General features: G+C 44.0%; 2 long non-coding RNA genes across 2 annotated transcripts; both read right to left on the bottom strand.

The window, feature by feature from the left end:
- Positions 1 to 3704: 3704 nt before the first annotated feature.
- LOC140383528 (uncharacterized) lies at positions 3705 to 8294 on the bottom strand. Its single transcript, XR_011932494.1, has 3 exons — positions 8243 to 8294; positions 8106 to 8172; positions 3705 to 3748 (listed from the first exon to the last, which is right to left on the bottom strand). It is a non-coding gene; the product is annotated as an uncharacterized lncRNA (long non-coding RNA).
- A 612-nt stretch (positions 8295 to 8906) lies between these two features.
- On the bottom strand, positions 8907 to 9500 carry LOC140383527 (uncharacterized). Its single transcript, XR_011932493.1, has 3 exons — positions 9475 to 9500; positions 9091 to 9177; positions 8907 to 8972 (listed from the first exon to the last, which is right to left on the bottom strand). It is a non-coding gene; the product is annotated as an uncharacterized lncRNA (long non-coding RNA).
- Between the last annotated feature and the right edge of the window lie 37 nt (positions 9501 to 9537).

Below are 9537 nucleotides of genomic sequence, written 5' to 3' on the forward strand. Positions count from 1 at the left end.
TCTGCATCATTAGTCTAAGAGAAAAATGGCATGTGAAAAACTGCATTTGTTTGTGTGTCGTAAAGATGGGGCAAAGGAATGTTTACTCCAGGGAGGGGTGTAACACCCCAGGGGAGTTTAGGTAAACATTACCCATGCTTTATCTCTAAGGAAAATACCAACTGTTGTAAAAGACAAGTGCCTTGATGTCAAGTTAACCAATGAGAATGTGACCCGCCTATTCCATAATTTGTAATAAAACCAACCTGCAAGAGAAAAAACGTTGTGGGACCAAGGAGGGCCATCTCGTTGCTTACAACAGCCTTGGCGACCCGGCCCGACGGTTTCTCCCATTCATGCTACACAAAAGTCTGACGTTTCTGTATCGTTTAATATTCTAAGTTGAATTGTGTTCTCTGTGTGTTAAGGAATAACATTGGTTTATGTCTAATTTCTTGACAGTACAGTGTTTTCAAAACAGAAGTTTATATAGTCCATGATGCACTCTGTGATGGTGTTGATATCCTCCCATGTGGGCCATAACGCTCAGTCCAGACAGTGGTGCTGAAGCAATCCCTCAGAGCCTCCTCGCTCTCAGCAGACCACCTCCTCACCACACTGGGCACCACAGGCTGCCTGGGCATGATGGGTTCATACACAGGCCGCAGATGTACAAGGTTGTGGTCCGAGCCCCCCAGGGGAGGGAGGGTGGAAGAAGAATAAGCCTCCTTGGTGTTGGCAAACAACAAGTCCAGTGTTTTATTGTCTCTGGTGGGGCAGGTAACATACTGGGTGTATGTTGGCAGAACAGAAGAGGGAGAAGCGTGGTTAAAGTCACCAGAGATGAGGAAGAGAGCCTGCAGGTACTTTGTCTGTAATCTACTGGTGCAGCAGAGCAGTGCTTCACAAGCATATTCAGCACTAGGCCACGGCTATTTTATTACTTGGTTTACGGATTTTTAAATGAATTATATTGAACAGGCGGGCGAAATATAAATATAATTTCAATTTCAAACGATTTTTTCTTCCCTGTTTACTCAAAACGCACCACGGGAGGAGGGGGGGAGACGCAACGGGCAGGAGCGTGTAACAGTAGATTTAGCGCGTTTTGCATCGGTAGAACAGACGCTTTTAAGTGTGCAGCCTTAGTCACGGCAAAACGCGCTGGAGAAAATGTGGTAAACGGGTTTAAAATGTGTATTTGCGATATAAAGGAGAAAGCGCTGCGCCTAACAGACAAGGAAACGGGCGCACGCGTCTTCTCATGCTCTCCCGGGGCCGCGCGCAGGGACGGAGCCACTTTGTCCCAGACTCACGCAGGATTTTGACGAAAAATTGCTTCACGCGCTCTTATCTTTTGACTTAATACCGCTTTTTATATTTCATTTATTGCTATTTTGCCTTGTCGGCGGTACTTTATAAAAGAAAAAATATAATAATGTATTGTATTTATATTGTAGAAATCAATAATCTAAGTGCGGCAGATCCGTAAACCAAGTAATAAAATAACTGTGGCCTTAGCAGACGGGGCTACGTACACTGCTACCACAATAATGTGTGAGAACTTCCGGGGCAGATAATATGGCCTCATGCTAACAGCTAATAGTTCAATGTCTTTGTTACACAGCTGCTCCTTTACTGTACAGTGACTAGGTCTGCACCACTTCTCATGAACAAACACCGCCAGGCCTCCTCCTATTTTCTTTCCGCTCTCCCTCGTCCTGTCTGCTCGCAGTAGGTGAAAATGGTCCAAAGCGATATTATGGTCAAGCATTTCTGGGGTTAGCCAAGTCTCTGTGAGCAAAATGATGCTGGAGTCTCTATATTCCCGTTCGTACCTTGTAAGACAAGCCAGCTCTTTGGGAGCGCAGGTCTAAAACAACACTTTTTCCCGGAGCTTGGCACTACCACGCCAGCCCCTCCGTGTCTTTCTTAGGATCTCCCCCGGGATGGGGTGTTTTCCTCGGGGAAAGACCGCAGCGGCTCCGGCACCGCCTCACAGGTAGATCAGAGTCCGACGCACATTGCAGCGACGGAAAAAATGCAATAGTCCAGCTAAATAAAGTTTGAATCAACACGTGTCCAGCGCGTGTCAGTATGTACACATCCGGCTAGTGGATGTATATAAAATGTTTACAAAAATGCAATAAATAGGGCACAAAAAGTTTAGAAAAGGAAGAGCGCGTTGTAACCAGCAGCCAGCCTCACCGGCGTCGGAAGTACATGTACATGTGCGACTTCCTGACGAGGCGTTTGTTATTACATTGTTTTGTGATGTTTTTCATTTATTATGATGACACTGCTAGTGCTTGAAATGTGATTATTGCTTTTATTCTTTGACAACTTGGCATTCCTGTGTGCCGCTGTGTAGCGACGCCTTGGCCTGTTTATATTCCCACTTCTCCACGCTGAGACTACGGAGTGGGCGGGGGACACACGCTCTGGTTGTTAGAGACATGTACGTGTCTCTAACCACTGGGCCAACAAATTTGAAGAAAATGTTACTGTACCCTTTCAAATTCACAGAACTCTAATAATTCCCAAAAAACCAACAAAAAAACACTGTCATAATAATTCTAAATCCTTACAAATGTAATACACAAATGCATATTTAACTGCAAACATTCATTGGTCTTTTATCAGTGCTACATGGTCTCTTGCAGCATGTGCTCGTCAGAATACAATTTTGTAACTTAATTAATTGATTTAGAGTCAATTTTATTCACGTTTTATGTTTTCCTTTGAGTTATATCTTGCTTTGAACCAAGGTAGAAATGGTTTATTTCAAATTAGACCCGTTTTAACTCAAACTTGTCACGAACGGCAGAACGGAGCCAACTACGGAGCGGGAGACAGGCGATGAATTAAACAGTCTTTAATCCAAAATAAGACAGAAAAATACAAAATCTTCAGGCAAAGGTCAGGTCCAGTATCCAGCTGTGTCGAAGAGCAGGCGAGAGTCGTAATCGAAATCCTTTCCAGGTTCGGTACACGGGCTAATGGCACTATCAGGGATCAGGCAGAAGGAGAAACACAAGGCGGTCCAGGGTCGGTAACGGCAAACAGGAATAACGAATGTCAGAAGTTCAAGAAGGTCACGAAGTCAAAACAGAGGATCAGAAAAAACGCTCGAATGCTGGAGCTAACAGGGCAATCACAGACAATCTCGCTAAGAACAAAGGAACACACACACTAATATACTACACCAGTGATTAGAAATGAGGTACAACTGTGAGTGAGCAGAGAGACAAAAGGGGCGGTAACCAGAGGAAGAACAAGAAGGGAGGAGGGAACAAAGAGGAGCAGAGGAAAAAGACAGAAAAACTTCTAACACCAAAACAGATCATGACAAAACTAAGACTTTTAGACCTGTTTTAGCCCAAATTAAAACTTTTAGACCTGTTTTAGCTCCAGTGGTACTCGGAAGGACAGACATGTATTAATTAGTACTTTGTTTGAAATACAGTATTCCATAGATCACAAACTATATTCAATCAAAACGACAGAAACATTATTAAAAAACAAAAAACAAGTGCTACAAGTCTCCAGTCCTTCCTCACAGTAAAAGTGTCCTCAGTGTTCAGTGGAGCTGTAGAGAACATTCGCCACAGATCCTGAGGTCGATTCATCCTGGATGGTGCAGTACAGGTGATATGTCTCAAAACAACAACAACAATCACACTATTTACTCTTTATAAATGTCCAAATGTCCAAAGACTCCTCACCTCATTCACATCTTTGCTTCGGTTTCCCATGACCGCTGCAGAAGCTGTCGAAATGACCAAATTCATCAAATAATATTATGTTTTTGCACATTAAAATAAAGCTGTGTTCATTAAAAACAATGTCACAGCCACTCCAAGTACATGAGATGTTTAAAGGTCCCATATCGTGCAAAATCAACTTTTCAGAGCTTTTAACCTTCTTACAGTGCTATTTGTGCCTCATATGTGCCCAAAGTGTTTTTTTGATTGATTCCCGCAGTTTTAAGCTACAGATCAGACTATATCCTTTCGTCAAATCTGCACATTGACGGGGAGTAGCTACAACCCAAGCCCCCAGCAGCCAAGATGGCCGCCCATTCAAGTCAATGAGAGCTGCTCAGTGGCGGATGTAGCCAGTTAGCCTTTAGCTCTTCAGACACTGCAGCCCAGAAGTGACGTAGGTCTGCGTCCGGTTTGCGTACCATGTGATCATACTGACCAATCAGAGAGTTACTAGAACAGCGCAGAGCCCAGTGTGAGATAAAGCCAAATATTAAACAACTGGTTTTAAGAAACTTTTTCACTGACAATGGAAATAATTCTGGTCCTTATTAATTACATGGAATGTTTGATCTAACATTGTTTTCTTAAATTACTGACTTTTAATCATATCATTCTACAACATGTCAAATGTATTCAGATGTTTATCTACATAGTAGAGTAGTAGAGTCTGCGACATGCAGTGGCGAGCCATACCCTATCCAGGTAATATAATACATCCATGCTACAACCGCGCGTCATCACCACAACCGCGCCTCGCCATTCCCTCTTCTCCCTCCCTCCTCTCCCTTCCTCCTCTACCTCCCTCTTCTCCCTCCCTCCTCTCCCTTCCTCCTCTCTCTCCCTCCCTCCCTCCCTCCTCTCCCTCCCCTCCTCTCCCTCCCTCCTCTCCCTCCCTCCCTCTTCTCCCTCCCCTCCTCTCCCTCCCTCCTCTCCCTCCCTCTTCTCTCTCCCTCCCTCCTCTCCCTCCCTCTTCTCTCTCCCTCCCTCCTCTCCCTTCCTCCTCTCTCTCCCTCCCTCCCTCCCCTCCTCTCCCTCCCTCCTCTCCCTCCCTCCCTCTTCTCCCTCCCCTCCTCTCCCTCCCTCCTCTCCCTCCCTCTTCTCTCTCCCTCCCTCCTCTCCCTCCCTCTTCTCTCTCCCTCCCTCCTCTCCCTTCCTCCTCTCCCTTCCTCCTCTCCCTCCTTCCTCTCCCTCCCTCCTCTCCCTCCCTTCCTCCCTCCTCTCCCTTCCTCCCTCCTCTCCCTCCTCTCCCTCCCTCCTCTCCTGGCTGCACGAGGGGGAAAGGGGGAGTGAGGGTGAGTGCTGCCGCGAGTCTCTCTTGCTCCGCGTGTGAATGAGGAAGAGAGCCACGCGGCTAGATTCACGTTGCTGCGCTGTCTTTAGACTTTTGTTGTAGAACTTACATCAAAGTTACATTTGAGTGTTGGCACAGACGATGGAGCGCGGGAGCTGTACATACACCGTCTCCACGCTGAGATAACGTCACGGGGTGGGGACGGAGGACACACGCTCTCGCTGAGACTACGTCACGGATTGGGCGGGGGAGCCAGATCGCTCTTCGCAAGGGGGCGAATCTCAAACCAAGCCGTCTGCATTTCCGGTTGGTGAGGGGGTCCAAGGTCTGGGTGATATTTCATAACTATTATGTTATGGGTGTTGCACAACCCTTATTATTATTATCAAATATACACTTAGGGTAGACTACAAAACGGGGAAAAAAGCATGATATGGCACCTTTAAGTTTGAGTAACATTTGGTTTTATGATATCTTCATTGATATGTTGAATTAACTAAATATAGAAAATCATAATGTCAAAGTCATACAGGTAAGGACACAACAGCAGTGTAAATGTCTGGTACAAACAAATACTGCTTCAGAGTATGGACCTCCAAAGTCCAAAGTCTTCTCTGCCAGCTCAAATTAACAAAAAGAGACGTGATTTTATTGCAGGTTTGTGGGGCCAATCCCAAACAAACAATTAAAGGTTCAAATTTCTGGATTTGTAGTTTAGATATTTCTATCAAAACTGTAAATCTCCCATAGAGTTACAGGCCCTTTCCCACCATTTGAGATTGTATATTTGGAGAAGGACTGTCTGCAGACGAGGGGCGGTGCCACGACTGGAGCTCCTGCACTTCTTCTGGTTAGGTTTAATTTTTGATAATTGACCTTTAATCAAACCTAACCATGGGGCTGTTTCGTTATTACTCTTTAAACATGGTCTTCAGTATCTTTACTTTGGCATTTCATGTTTCATAATGAAAAAATTATGTAAATGTATTACTAACAAAATTACATTTGGATCTCTGCTGTTTGCCTCTGAACTTCTATTGGCTGCAGAGGGAATTACTCACAGCTTAAGATAAAAACTCTTTCATGCATTTCAAGCTGGTCTCTCACTTCCGGGTCTCAGCACACAGTTGTACTGATCGTGATTAGACGGGATAAATTCACAGAGCGAGTCTAGAGATGATTTATGAACTTATGTAGGGGAATGGAGATGGACATTCCACGGCCAGATAACAGAAAATCTCTCTTTGAACATTGTGGGGGTTTTCTTTCTCCCTCTGTCCCTCACCGCAGGGGAGCCGCTGTGACTTTTGTGATAACAGACCTTCTCCCCACAGTCTTACAGGAGGACGCCCCAATGAAAACTATGTTTTATGTGATTATGCCATGAATGTTTGTCTGAATCAACTCCCTACACCGCATGTTTCACCTTGTGTTACGCATTTTTCCACTGTTTAAGGTTTTATATTCTCAACGCTTTAACTCGAGTGCCCATCACACATCATAATGTGCACAAACTGCTAAAAGTGTTTAACATGTAAATGTTAAAACAGGGTTTGCCAAAATTACGTCACTCCAGTTTTATTTTCTCGGCCAGGCAAATGTTAAACAGGAAGTCGTCGCAGTAGCGCCCGCCCCTTTCGCTCCCAGCATGCCCCACGGCGCGAGGTAACAAAAACGACGCTCCGAGCTAGAAACGGCTTCTTCTCCCTCTTCTCTCTTTTGTTTTTCCTTTGTCTTTTTCTCTTTTGAAGCCGTCTCCACGGATGAGCTTTGACCCTTCCTTTGTCTCAACAAAGCGTCCGCCACGTGGGTCGACAACTCTAAGCCAGCTAGTCGCCCTCTGAACTCTGAACTCTGAAACACCTGGAAACACCTGGAATTTAGCTTAAGCGCTAAACCGGACAGAGACTTTCTTTTCTACTTCGCTTCTTCTAGTTTTGTGTCGTTTACGTGGATCAGCGCTACGTTCTCATCTGAGTAAAGGCCGCGTGAGGAGCTAACACGCCGCTAACGCGTTCCACCGCTAAGAGAGGAACTCTGGACCAGTTCCAAGCCACGTGCTGCAGCTCCGCATCACGGACGTCGCGGCACGACTGCCCTGCGGACACGCACACGAGACTGACCAGCTGACACGCGCCGCCTCGCGCCACCGCTGCCTGCCGCCTCGCGCCACCGCTGCCCGCCGCTTTGCGCCACCGCTGCCCGGCGCTTCGCGCCGCCCCGCGCCACCGCCGCCCGTCAAGGACCAGCCAACACGTCGCTGCCGCCACAGGAACCAGTCCGGACCAAAACCTACAAATCGTAAGCGAGCTCAGCGTGTGGCCCTTTTGCAGTGTGGCGTGATTTGGGTAGAACTCAGCTGTTCCTCCTCCCTTAGCTTCTCACTTTCCCTCTTTTTGATATAGATTAGCATAGACACGTTTGATTATTCAAGGCAAAACCCTGGTTTAACATTACCTGCATGAATCTGCTGTTAAATCTGATATGAACATCACCTGTGATTTACCGGCATGAATTTCTGCTCCGGCGCCATTTTGATTGCCTTTTTGATGAATAAACTACACGAAAGAGTTATTGACTATTGTTTGTTTGATTAGACTGTGTGTAAGTCCCTGAATCGTTGAAGCCACCCTTCAGACCTTTTAACGAGCGCGATTAAGGACCGTATTTTAGCTTTTTGGATTTTACCCTGGTGCCCCGCCTGTCTCGTTTCTGCTAAGAAATCTTCCTTAATGATACACTGAATACCTGTAGTTTGAGACCCTAGACTTACAAAAAGTAGAAAAGATTCCCAGAAAAACATTCAAAGATCAAGAAAATTAGATTGTTTTCGACCCTCGGAAAAGAAAAAAAAATCTTATCAGGATTCATCAAACTAGCTGCTAAAAGCAACTCCAGGTATGTTTTTGATGAGGGAACAATAGTAGAACATGGTTAAAAGCTCAAAAAAGTTAATTTAGCATAATGTGTCCTTTAACTTTTCCAAAAACTAAATATTTGACTTTCTATAACGATGGAGTCGTGTTGCCACAGCTTGAAACAATGAATATGCAGTTTATGAAACTCACCTCTGGAGCTGTCGGCGCTGGGCACTGAGGTGATCACACTGTAGATTTTATCATCGTCTGCAACAAGCTTCAGGATAAGATAAAATCAATAAATGAGGATAAACAGGAAACACAGTAGGTTAAAGAAGAACAATAACCACCATGTGGCCACTGCGTTTGATTGGCTGATTCTGTGTGTTCACATACTCTGAAACAGACAACACTTTAGATTCAACACATAATATAGATCATTTAGGTGTAATATTTGAACATACCAACAGCCTTGCATCGTGAGCTTTGATAACGAGAAAAGAACACTGTTAAAACCTTTTCAAAACTACAAATGCAATTACTTTACAATTTAAAAAAAAAAGAGTGATATTTTGTGATGGGTGTTTTTTTGTGTTTGAATAAAATGAAAAAAATAAAAAGACAACTTCTCATCTTACCTTTTTTGGCTCTGGGTTTCTTTACATGGAAAATAATAAATTCCATTCAGAAAACATTTGAAATTGCTTTTATTTTTAATTTACAGCAGTCTTTCTTACCATTTCTCGGTTTTATGCAAAAAAAAGCTAGCACCAAATTTACAAAGGCCACAAGAACTCCACACATTGTGCAAATCATCACCCACATCGGTTTGATTTTTCCTGAAAAACAAAAAAACAACTCAGTTTCTATACAAGGTTTTGAGGGTTAAATCCAGCAGCTTTGTAACTATTATTATCATGGCCAATGCTATAAATTAGGATTTACAGTATTTACAAACTGGAGATAAACTTATTGTTATATTACTGTTACAATATTTAGCGGGATTTGAACCTGTGGTCTTCACTGGGTCTGATGGAGCTGTGGTCACATGGAGCAGTTTCACTTTGGTTGTGTCAACTACAGGAAAATAGAGAATAAAGAATGAAATAAACAGTAATTAAATAAACCGTGTAATCATCACCCATGGCACATTTTAAGTGGTGAGGATGAAAACAGATCATCTAAAAACTGTTACCAGTCTCTGAGTCACTTCCTGTTTCATGTTGAGGGTCTGTGGTCTTCACTGGGTCTGATGGAGCTGTGGTCACTTTTGTCCGTTCACCTGCAAGAGAAAAGACAAACACAAACATATTAATCACATGCGGCTGGGGCACTTTGCTCTCGTTTTATCTTAAAGATGCACTATGTAACATTTCAAACATATGTATGTTACATTAACTACATGACAGGTGTTTTCATTCCTAAAATATACTGATATGGCTTATGGTCAAGTGATAAAATGTCCATGGAGACAAACAGGGGGTGTGTCCTCCACCAGGAAAGTTCCAGAGTGCACCTTTAATCAAAGATGTGTATTTAACCTGGTGTAAATGTAAATGCTTTTTATCTAAACTGTTACTTGGATCGACGGCTTCAGAATCACTTCCTGTTTCATGTTTTTGGTCTGTGGTCTTCACGGGGT

Source organism: Eucyclogobius newberryi, unplaced genomic scaffold, assembly GCF_026437365.1.
Source record: "Eucyclogobius newberryi isolate DKJ021-1_F unplaced genomic scaffold, fEucNew1.0.hap1 SCAF_528, whole genome shotgun sequence".
Classification (NCBI taxonomy): Eukaryota; Metazoa; Chordata; class Actinopteri; order Gobiiformes; family Gobiidae; genus Eucyclogobius; species Eucyclogobius newberryi.